This window comes from Chrysemys picta, unplaced genomic scaffold (genome assembly GCF_011386835.1).
Source record: "Chrysemys picta bellii isolate R12L10 unplaced genomic scaffold, ASM1138683v2 scaf1811, whole genome shotgun sequence".
Lineage (NCBI taxonomy): Eukaryota > Metazoa > Chordata > Testudines > Emydidae > Chrysemys > Chrysemys picta.
Window position 1 is genome coordinate 1 of NW_027054516.1, and position 12,000 is coordinate 12,000.

Sequence of the window (12,000 nt, forward strand, 5' to 3'; positions counted from 1 at the left end):
TTGCGTTCATTACAAGGCCCCACTAGTACCACAGTCGGAAAGAGCTGGGGGGAGAACGGTAATTCTATTTTATAGAGGATTTTGCTATTTCAAAATCAGATTTCATTCTGATTTGGAATCATATTCAAAAATTTTGAAATTCTGTGTGAAATGGAATTGCTGATCTCCACTGAGCTCTAAAGCAGCGTTGTAGGCTGCCCCAGAGCTGGAGATCCTTGGAGCCTTACAAGACCTAGCTCCACGGTAGCACACCTGGTGGGCTGTCCTAGAGCCATAGAACCTAAGAGCCCTACCTGGCGAGGAGTCACGAGCCTGGCAGCTGGGGCTCCCGCAACTTTCAGGCTCCCAGCTTCCCATCAGCCCACCAGGCAGGCAGCTGAGGAGCTGGGAGCCTGGAAACCCAGGTTCCCCAGCAGCGTGCCACATGGTCTATCAAGGAGCCCGGCAGCTGAGCTGTCAGGAAGCCAAGCAAGTTTCTGATGGAATTCTGCCTGGCTGGCAAAGTTCCATTGGAAACATGCTTGGTTTCTGGTGGATTCTGTCAGAATTGACACAGTCCTGCAGTGTGTTTCAATTTCAACAAAAGAGCAAACTCTGGCAATTGTTTTTTTCTAACAAGCTCCACTAATTAGCAATGGAGAGCAACACGACACAATAGTTTTAAACAATAAGACCATCATAGACAAATCAAACAGCAGGGAAGATAATTTTTAAATAGGCAGAAGGTATGGTAATTATTCAGTGGAAATGCAACCTGCACCAACGCAGTCTTTGAGAGGTTTAGCCAACTTTACACCAGGTTAACTAGCAGCAATCTATTCTATTGAATAGTCAGTCCTGACAGATCTTTTGTTTAGCTGTGGAAGCCCTTTCTTTTTCCAGGTTCGCATGATGACTCTGGCTGAGGTATGCTAGAATGGTACTTTGCTGAATTAAAGCCCTCATCATCATACCATCGGGTTTCAGGTCTCTCTTAGCGTGCCATTCATCCTCTAAGAAGGAAGAAGCCACTGCACCTGCGACTCATCAGCTGCCTCTGAATTGGGTTTAAGTGAAGGGGGAAAGGGGCAAGTCAGAGTACCTGTAAACAGAGAAAAGACGACTATTGAATCTATTGAAGTCGTGGAGTTCCCCTAGTGTAACTGCAGCTGCTGCACACTTCTTCACGGGCTTTTTCTACAGCAGGCGAACAATCACCTAATATTGAGTATTTGCTTTCCAAGTTGCCCACTTTTGAATAATAAATCATAGGGCAAGGGTAATAAATAAAAAGCACATCCCCATGCATATTTCAATGGAACAAAAAGCACCTGGTATAGGAGAAATGAATTAACAAATGCAAAGAGAGAGAGGCTGTTTCAATTCATTATGCACAAGAGAGTTTTCTTCACAGCATTAGCAAAATTAATGCCTCCATAGTGAATTATATCTTCATGCACCCTACCAAAGTTAATCTCTAGTTCTCTCCCACCCCTATAGAATCTCATTTTTAGTAAAAATTCTGTTTAGTGCTTGTAGATCTCAAAACACTTTACAAATGAGGTCAGTACAATCATCTCCCCTCCCCCACTTTTTTTTTTTAAATGGAGGGGGACACTGGCACAGGGAGGCAAAGTGACCACCAAGTGACCCAGCAGCAGAGGCAGGAATAGAAACCAGGTCGCCTGAATCCCTGGCCAGTGCTCTAAACCACTAGACCACACTATCTCACATGTATTAGCATATTGAAAATTGAGTGCACCGTAAAAGTCAATTTCTGAGAAACTTGAGATTGAATTGAATATAAAAATATTACATTAATCTACTTTTGAAAAAATGTCTGAATGGGAAAGGTGCAGAAACCAGGGGACCTTGCTAGTTTTAGTCCAATCTTATCATAGCCACAATCATATATTGTGCTCAGGAAGTGAGCTTTAGGGCCTGCAGATCTCAAGCAATCTATAAGCCTGGGAACAGTGAAGGAACCAAACAAAGGCCTATTCTTGTGCACCTTAGAAGCTTTAGGAGGGCAACCTTATGCACCTAAGTGGCAGTGCGATCTCCATCCTCAAGATCACACTGCAGTCTGCCCAAAACGTGTGATCCAAGAGAAAAATCAAACTTGCACCACTAAAGGGTAGTTACTTCCAACGACCGCATTTAAAGGGTAAAAAGATCTTAATTAAATTAAACGTAACAATACCAAAATTCTTCACAAGTTTATCAGATTCCTTTTTGTTTAGCCAAAGAAAGAACTGAGACTATACTTGAATGTATACATTTTATTAATTGAATTACATAAATAGTAACAAATACATTCATAAATAAGGAGTTACAGAAAGCAAAGCAATGTGATACGACAATCAAAGTTCAATCCATGCATTTAACATGGGGTCGTTATCACACTTTTATCAAATAGGTATAATCAGAGCTAGATCATTCATTTCACACATCAGAAAGCGGCGATTTTAGCAAAATCATCTTAATACAGAACAGAATTAACTACCCAGTGTAAGTCCTTTAATACAGGTCATTGTTCAACACGGAATTGGCAGAAGTAGAAGTTTCCCACAATTATTACACTTTGAAAAGCTCAATAAGGTTTTAAGGGATCCCCTAAAGCTGCAGAAATGCTACCCTCTTGAAAGTCTCTGGAGATATCTTTATTCTGCCTGGTCATCTTCATCCAAGATTTTGGAATTAGGAATGACAGTAAGAACTGAGGTAGCCAGGTGGGTCCTGCATCCTTGTTGAGCTAAAAATTCAAACCTCAGTGCTTTCAAACACCTACCCGAAATTAACTTTCACACCAATTAAATTGCACCAAACAGGCAACCTCCGCTTTGCCCTCTAAATACATCTACTAATGTACGGATACAAAAACATCTAGAATTGCCAACAATTCACACTAAACCAATACCAGAAAAACAGTCATAATCACAAAATACTGCACCTCTACCCAAATACCAAGACTTAACAGAAAAATACCTACCTAAAACATCCACATCATCATCCTTTGAATTCAATAAGCGTAAAGGACTACTAAAACACCACTACTGCCACTTCCACCAATGGACACAACTACTAAAAACACTCTCACTTCTGACACAATAGGTGCAAAGTTAATTTTGAATGTGTGGTACACTTTGGTTGGTGTGACCGTTTAAGTAGAGCAGGTGTTTGAAAGTTGTGAAGTGCGGAGAGTAACTGCCAGTTGCCAAAACATTTAGTTTTGTTTGCTTCCTTTTAGAAATGTGTGAGAAATACACAAGTTAGGCGTTACCTGGAGTAAATGTTAATTTTCTGAACCTTAACTTTATTTGAAGAGTTTTGGGAGGAGAATTGGAGGGGAGTGGAGGATTCAAATGTATACCTTCCCTTAAGTCACATCTTTGCACTTCCAGTAGGAAATGATGATTTCTTAATAATAGGAAGTTATAATTCTATACAACTTGAGTGTTTAAGGTCCATGCATTTCAGATTCACAGTTATGCCATGGTACTGACACTTCCTTCTTTTCCACTTCTGCTTCATGATGCCTGAATCAGAGAGAGGGAGCAAAAAGCATGTGTAAATGAGAACCGCTTTCGACAACGGTCCAAAACCGCCCCGGACACTCCCTTTCGGATCTTACCACCAATAGCATGTCAGGTCTCCAAGAGTCCAAGAAGTGAGTAGAAAGCAGGAGACTTGGCTGCAGAATTCCAGGCAAGTTGGAAGCGCTGTCGGAAGGGCCGGAACTCTGGACACAGTCTCATGGGGGCGCCAGAAATAGTAGCAGATGAGACCTGTACCCTGTTTACAGGGTGCTCATTCAGAGCAGTGTCTGCATTTGGCCAAGTGCCAAGAGACTAGAGGGCAAAGACCGGATCCCTGATTACAGGGCGGTCGTTGGCAGCAGGCTGAGAAGACAGCACGAGGCCAAGAGACCCAGAGGGCCTCGGAGACGCAGACCCTAGTTACAGGGAGGTCAAGCGGCCCACGTAACGGAAATTATTCTAATCCCCCAGATTTCAAAAGCTAGATGCAACCTGTACCCTGATTACAGGGTGGTCGCTGGCATTAGCCAAAGAGGAGAGACCATAATCTGAATTACAGGAAGGTCAAGCTGTCAAAGTACCAAAGAGCTCGATATGTCCCATCCTAGAGAGGCTTGTGACATGGACTCTAATTACAGGGTTGTCACGCTGACTAATGGGGCAGAGCACGGCGTAAAGCCAAATGAGCAAGAGGGCAGAGACCCAGACCCCAGTTACAGGGCGGTCACATTGCTCAGTTGAACAAAGAGCTCAATGCCCCTCCAAAGTCACGGGGAGGTGACTTGCACCCTGATTACAGGGCAGTCACACTCACCAACCCTATAACGGAGACCCAAAGGGCCTCGGAGACGCAAACCCTAGTTACAGGGAGGTCAAGTTGCCCACGTAACGGAAATGATTCTAATTACCCAGATTTCAAAAGCGAGATGCAACCTGTACCCTGATTACAGGGTGGTCGCTGGCATTAGCCAAATAGGGGAGACCATAACCTGAATTACAGGAAGGTCAAGCTGTCAAAGTACCAAAGAGCTCAATATGTCCCATCCTAGAGAGGCTTGTGACATAGACCTTAATTACAGGGATGTCACGCTGACTAATGGGGCAGAGCACGGCGTAAAGCCAAATGAGCAAGAGGGCAGAGACCCAGACCCCAGTTACAGGGCGGTCACATTGCTCAGTTGAACAAAGAGCTCAATGCCCCTCCAAAGACAGGGGGAGGTGACTTGCACCCTGATTACAGGGCAGTCACACTCATCAGCACTATAACGGAGACCCAAAGGGCCTCGGAGACGCAAACCCTAGTTACAGGGAGGTCAAGCTGCCCATGTTATGGACATGATTCTAATCCACCAGATTTCAAAAGCGAGATGCAACCTGTACCCTGATTACAGGGTGGTCGCTGGCATTAGCCAAAGAGGAGAGACCATAATCTGAATTACAGGAAGGTCAAGCTGTCAAAGTACCAAAGAGCTCGATATGTCCCATCCTAGAGAGGCTTGTGACATAGACCCTAATTACAGGGTTGTCACGCTGACTAATGGGGCAGAGCACGGCGTAAAGCCAAATGAGGAAGAGGGCCGAGACCCGGACCCCAGATACAGGGCGGTCACATTGCTCAGTTTAACAAAGAGCTCAATGCCCATCCAAAGACACGGGGAGGTGACTTGCACCCTGATTACAGGGCAGTCACACTCACCAACCTGTTAACGGAGACCCAAAGGGGCTCAGAGACGCAAACCCTAGTTACAGGGAGGTCAAGTTGCCCACGTAACGGAAATGATTCTAATTACCCAGATTTCAAAAGCGAGATGCAACCTGTACCCTGATTACAGGGTGGTCGCTGGCATTAGCCAAATAGGGGAGACCATAACCTGAATTACAGGAAGGTCAAGCTGTCAAAGTACCAAAGAGCTCGATATGTCCCATCCTAGAGAGGCTTGTGACATGGACCCTAATTACAGGGATGTCACGCTGACTAATGGGGCAGAGCACGGCGTAAAGCCAAATGAGCAAGAGGGCAGAGACCCAGACCCCAGTTACAGGGCGGTCACATTGCTCAGTTTAACAAAGAGCTCAATGCCCCTCCAAAGACAGGGGGAGGTGACTTGCACCCTGATTACAGGGCAGTCACACTCATCAACCCTATAACGGAGACCCAAAGGGCCTCGGAGACGCAAACCCTAGTTACAGGGAGGTCAAGCTGCCCATGTTATGGACATGATTCTAATCCACCAGATTTCAAAAGCGAGATGCAACCTGTACCCTGATTACAGGGTGGTCGCTGGCATTAGCCAAAGAGGAGAGACCATAATCTGAATTACAGGAAGGTCAAGCTGTCAAAGTACCAAAGAGCTCGATATGTCCCATCCTAGAGAGGCTTGTGACATAGACCCTAATTACAGGGTTGTCACGCTGACTAATGGGGCAGAGCACGGCGTAAAGCCAAATGAGGAAGAGGGCCGAGACCCGGACCCCAGATACAGGGCGGTCACATTGCTCAGTTTAACAAAGAGCTCAATGCCCATCCAAAGACACGGGGAGGTGACTTGCACCCTGATTACAGGGCAGTCACACTCACCAACCTGTTAACGGAGACCCAAAGGGGCTCAGAGACGCAAACCCTAGTTACAGGGAGGTCAAGTTGCCCACGTAACGGAAATGATTCTAATTACCCAGATTTCAAAAGCGAGATGCAACCTGTACCCTGATTACAGGGTGGTCGCTGGCATTAGCCAAATAGGGGAGACCATAACCTGAATTACAGGAAGGTCAAGCTGTCAAAGTACCAAAGAGCTCGATATGTCCCATCCTAGAGAGGCTTGTGACATGGACCCTAATTACAGGGATGTCACGCTGACTAATGGGGCAGAGCACGGCGTAAAGCCAAATGAGCAAGAGGGCAGAGACCCAGACCCCAGTTACAGGGCGGTCACATTGCTCAGTTTAACAAAGAGCTCAATGCCCCTCCAAAGACAGGGGGAGGTGACTTGCACCCTGATTACAGGGCAGTCACACTCATCAACCCTATAACGGAGACCCAAAGGGCCTCGGAGATGCAAACCCTAATTACAGGGAGGTCAAGCTGCCCATGTTACGGACATGATTCGAATCCCCCAGATTTCAAAAGCGAGATGCAACCTGTACCCTGATTACAGGGTGGTTGCTGGCATTAGCCAAATAGGGGAGACCATAACCTGAATTACAGGAAGGTCAAGCTGTCAAAGTACCAAAGAGCTCGATATGTCCCATCCTAGAGAGTCTTGTGACATAGACCCTAATTACAGGGTTGTCACGCTGACTAATGGGGCAGAGCACGGCGTAAAGCCAAATGAGCAAGAGGGCCGAGACCCGGACCCCAGATACAGGGCGGTCACATTGCTCAGTTTAACAAAGAGCTCAATGCCCCTCCAAAGACAGAGGGAAGTGACTTGCACCCTGATGACAGGGCAGTCACCCTCAATAGCCAGATAACGGAGCAGAATGTCAAAACGACACAATAGCCCAGACCGGGACCCAGCTTACAGGGCGGTCACGCTGCTCAAGGTATTAAGAGGCTCGAGATTCCCCTACAGTCTAATTACATGACCTGAGGCCTGATTTGAGGTTGGTTACTGTGCCCAGAGTTCCTTTCCTTTTCCTCCATCTTCTTTTCTCCTCCGTGTATGGCATTCCTGACACTTCCTTCTTCTCCACTTGTGCTTCATGATGTCTGAAACAGAGAGAGAGAGCACAAGGCGTGTGTAAGTGAGAACCGACAATGCCACGTGCCGCACGCAAACTCAGTGTAATCTACTGATACACTGTTCCTTTCCGCATCTGCAGACAGTCTGGATATTTAGGTCCAAGACAGTCCTTTGTGGTCCTCAGACACTTCCACAAGCATTTCCCCCTCCTCTCACGCTGCACTGGGTGAGAAAACTACTGGGCCCATTCCCCTCTAAAGCCACAATCTCCAGATTTCCCCTTGACAATTATTTCACCAGGCAGCCTCCATACAAAATCAAGAGGAATTAAATGATGAAGGGGGGTAAGGAATTAATTGACAAGTATTCCTAAATCAATGTGACAAGGTATACTGCCTGGAATGACTTCGTCCAAAACAGCCCCGGACACTCCCTTTCGCATCTTACCACCAATAGCATGTCAGATCTCCAAGAGTCCAAGAAGTGAGTAGAAAGCAGGAGACTTGGCTGCAGAATTCCAGGCAAGTTGGAAGCGCTGTTGGAAGGGCCGGAACTCTGGACACAGTGTCATGGGGGCGCCAGAAATAGTAGCAGATGAGACCTGTACCCTGTTTACAGGGTGCTCATTCAGGGCAGTGGCTGCATTTGGCCAAGTGCCAAGAGACTAGAGGGCAAAGACCGGATCCCTGATTACAGGGCGGTCGTTGGCAGCAGGCTGTGAAGACAGCACGAGGCCAAGAGACCCAGAGGGCCTCGGAGACGCAGACCCTAGTTACAGGGAGGTCAAGCGGCCCACGTAACGGAAATGATTCTAATCCCCCAGATTTCAAAAGCTAGATGCAACCTGTACCCTGATTACAGGGTGGTCGCTGGCATTAGCCAAAGAGGAGAGACCATAGTCTGAATTACAGGAAGGTCAAGCTGTCAAAGTACCAAAGAGCTCGATATGTCCCATCGTAGAGAGGCTTCTGACATGGACCCTAATTACAGGGTTGTCACGCTGACTAATGGGGCAGAGCACGGCGTAAAGCCAAATGAGCAAGAGGGCAGAGACCCAGACCCCAGTTACAGGGCGGTCACATTGCTCAATTGAACAAAGAGCTCAATGCCCCTCCAAAGACACGGGGAGGTGACTTGCACCCTGATTACAGGGCAGTCACACTCACCAACCTGTTAACGGAGACCCAAAGGGGTTCAGAGACGCAAACCCTAGTTACAGGGAGGTCAAGTTGCCCACGTAACGGAAATGATTCTAATTACCCAGATTTCAAAAGCGAGATGCAACCTGTACCCTGATTACAGGGTGGTCGCTGGTATTAGCCAAAGAGGAGAGACCATAACCTGAATTACAGGAAGGTCAAGCTGTCAAAGTACCAAAGAGCTCGACATGTCCCATCCTAGAGAGGCTTGTGACATGGACCCTAATTACAGGGATGTCACGCTGACTAATGGGGCAGAGCACGGCATAAAGCCAAATGAGCAAGAGGGCAGAGACCCAGACCCCAGTTACAGGGCGGTCACATTGCTCAGTTTAACAAAGAGCTCAATGCCCCTCCAAAGACAGGGGGAGGTGACTTGCACCCTGATTACAGGGCAGTCACACTCATCAACCCTATAACGGAGACCCAAAGGGGCTCAGAGACGCAAACCCTAGTTACAGGGAGGTCAAGCTGCCCATGTTATGGACATGATTCTAATCCCCCAGTTTTCAATAGCGAGATGCAACCTGTACCCTGATTACAGGGTGGTCGCTGGCATTAGCCAAATAGGGGAGACCATAACTTGAATTACAGGAAGGTCAAGCTGTCAAAGTACCAAAGAGCTCGATATGTCCCATCCTAGAGAGGCTTGTGACATGGACCCTAATTACAGGGTTGTCACGCTGACTAATGGGGCAGAGCACGGCGTAAAGCCAAATGAGCAAGAGGGCAGAGACCCGGACCCCAGATACAGGGCGGTCACATTGCTCAGTTTTACAAAGAGCTCAATGCCCCTCCAAAGACAGAGGGAGGTGACTTGCACCCTGATTACAGGGCAGTCACACTCATCAACCCTATAACGGAGACCCAAAGGGCCTCGGAGACGCAAACCCTAGTTACAGGGAGGTCAAGCTGCCCATGTTATGGACATGATTCTAATCCACCAGATTTCAAAAGCGAGATGCAACCTGTACCCTGATTACAGGGTGGTCGCTGGCATTAGCCAAAGAGGAGAGACCATAATCTGAATTACAGGAAGGTCAAGCTGTCAAAGTACCAAAGAGCTCGATATGTCCCATCCTAGAGAGGCTTGTGACATAGACCCTAATTACAGGGTTGTCACGCTGACTAATGGGGCAGAGCACGGCGTAAAGCCAAATGAGGAAGAGGGCCGAGACCCGGACCCCAGATACAGGGCGGTCACATTGCTCAGTTTAACAAAGAGCTCAATGCCCATCCAAAGACACGGGGAGGTGACTTGCACCCTGATTACAGGGCAGTCACACTCACCAACCTGTTAACGGAGACCCAAAGGGGCTCAGAGACGCAAACCCTAGTTACAGGGAGGTCAAGTTGCCCACGTAACGGAAATGATTCTAATTACCCAGATTTCAAAAGCGAGATGCAACCTGTACCCTGATTACAGGGTGGTCGCTGGCATTAGCCAAATAGGGGAGACCATAACCTGAATTACAGGAAGGTCAAGCTGTCAAAGTACCAAAGAGCTCGATATGTCCCATCCTAGAGAGGCTTGTGACATGGACCCTAATTACAGGGATGTCACGCTGACTAATGGGGCAGAGCACGGCGTAAAGCCAAATGAGCAAGAGGGCAGAGACCCAGACCCCAGTTACAGGGCGGTCACATTGCTCAGTTTAACAAAGAGCTCAATGCCCCTCCAAAGACAGGGGAAGGTGACTTGCACCCTGATTACAGGGCAGTCACACTCATCAACCCTATAACGGAGACCCAAAGGGCCTCGGAGATGCAAACCCTAATTACAGGGAGGTCAAGCTGCCCATGTTACGGACATGATTCGAATCCCCCAGATTTCAAAAGCGAGATGCAACCTGTACCCTGATTACAGGGTGGTCGCTGGCATTAGCCAAATAGGGGAGACCATAACCTGAATTACAGGAAGGTCAAGCTGTCAAAGTACCAAAGAGCTCGATATGTCCCATCCTAGAGAGTCTTGTGACATAGACCCTAATTACAGGGTTGTCACGTTGACTAATGGGGCAGAGCACGGCGTAAAGCCAAATGAGCAAGAGGGCCGAGACCCGGACCCCAGATACAGGGCGGTCACATTGCTCAGTTTAACAAAGAGCTCAATGCCCCTCCAAAGACAGAGGGAAGTGACTTGCACCCTGATGACAGGGCAGTCACCCTCAATAGCCAGATAACGGAGCAGAATGTCAAAACGACACAATAGCCCAGACCGGGACCCAGCTTACAGGGCGGTCACGCTGCTCAAGGTATTAAGAGGCTCGAGATTCCCCTACAGTCTAATTACATGACCTGAGGCCTGATTTGAGGTTGGTTACTGTGCCCAGAGTTCCTTTCCTTTTCCTCCATCTTCTTTTCTCCTCCGTGTATGGCATTCCTGACACTTCCTTCTTCTCCACTTGTGCTTCATGATGTCTGAAACAGAGAGAGAGAGCACAAGGCGTGTGTAAGTGAGAACCGACAATGCCACGTGCCGCACGCAAACTCAGTGTAATCTACTGATACACTGTTCCTTTCCGCATCTGCAGACAGTCTGGATATTTAGGTCCAAGACAGTCCTTTGTGGTCCTCAGACACTTCCACAAGCATTTCCCCCTCCTCTCACGCTGCACTGGGTGAGAAAACTACTGGGCCCATTCCCCTCTAAAGCCACAATCTCCAGATTTCCCCTTGACAATTATTTCACCAGGCAGCCTCCATACAAAATCAAGAGGAATTAAATGATGAAGGGGGGTAAGGAATTAATTGACAAGTATTCCTAAATCAATGTGACAAGGTATACTGCCTGGAATGACTTCGTCCAAAACAGCCCCGGACACTCCCTTTCGCATCTTACCACCAATAGCATGTCAGATCTCCAAGAGTCCAAGAAGTGAGTAGAAAGCAGGAGACTTGGCTGCAGAATTCCAGGCAAGTTGGAAGCGCTGTTGGAAGGGCCGGAACTCTGGACACAGTGTCATGGGGGCGCCAGAAATAGTAGCAGATGAGACCTGTACCCTGTTTACAGGGTGCTCATTCAGGGCAGTGGCTGCATTTGGCCAAGTGCCAAGAGACTAGAGGGCAAAGACCGGATCCCTGATTACAGGGCGGTCGTTGGCAGCAGGCTGTGAAGACAGCACGAGGCCAAGAGACCCAGAGGGCCTCGGAGACGCAGACCCTAGTTACAGGGAGGTCAAGCGGCCCACGTAACGGAAATGATTCTAATCCCCCAGATTTCAAAAGCTAGATGCAACCTGTACCCTGATTACAGGGTGGTCGCTGCCATTAGCCAAAGAGGAGAGACCATAGTCTGAATTACAGGAAGGTCAAGCTGTCAAAGTACCAAAGAGCTCGATATGTCCCATCGTAGAGAGGCTTCTGACATGGACCCTAATTACAGGGTTGTCACGCTGACTAATGGGGCAGAGCACGGCGTAAAGCCAAATGAGCAAGAGGGCAGAGACCCAGACCCCAGTTACAGGGCGGTCACATTGCTCAATTGAACAAAGAGCTCAATGCCCCTCCAAAGACACGGGGAGGTGACTTGCACCCTGATTACAGGGCAGTCACACTCACCAACCTGTTAACGGAGACCCAAAGGGGTTCAGAGACGCA

The 12,000-nt window shown here is 47.9% G+C and overlaps 1 long non-coding RNA gene across 1 annotated transcript; it reads right to left on the minus strand.

Moving 5' to 3' along the window:
• Positions 1-2,276: 2,276 nt before the first annotated feature.
• On the minus strand, positions 2,277-11,658 carry LOC135980089 (uncharacterized). Its single transcript, XR_010597320.1, has 4 exons — positions 11,243-11,658; positions 7,649-10,821; positions 3,614-7,227; positions 2,277-3,518 (listed from the first exon to the last, which is right to left on the minus strand). It is a non-coding gene; the product is annotated as an uncharacterized LOC135980089 (long non-coding RNA).
• Positions 11,659-12,000: the final 342 nt, after the last annotated feature.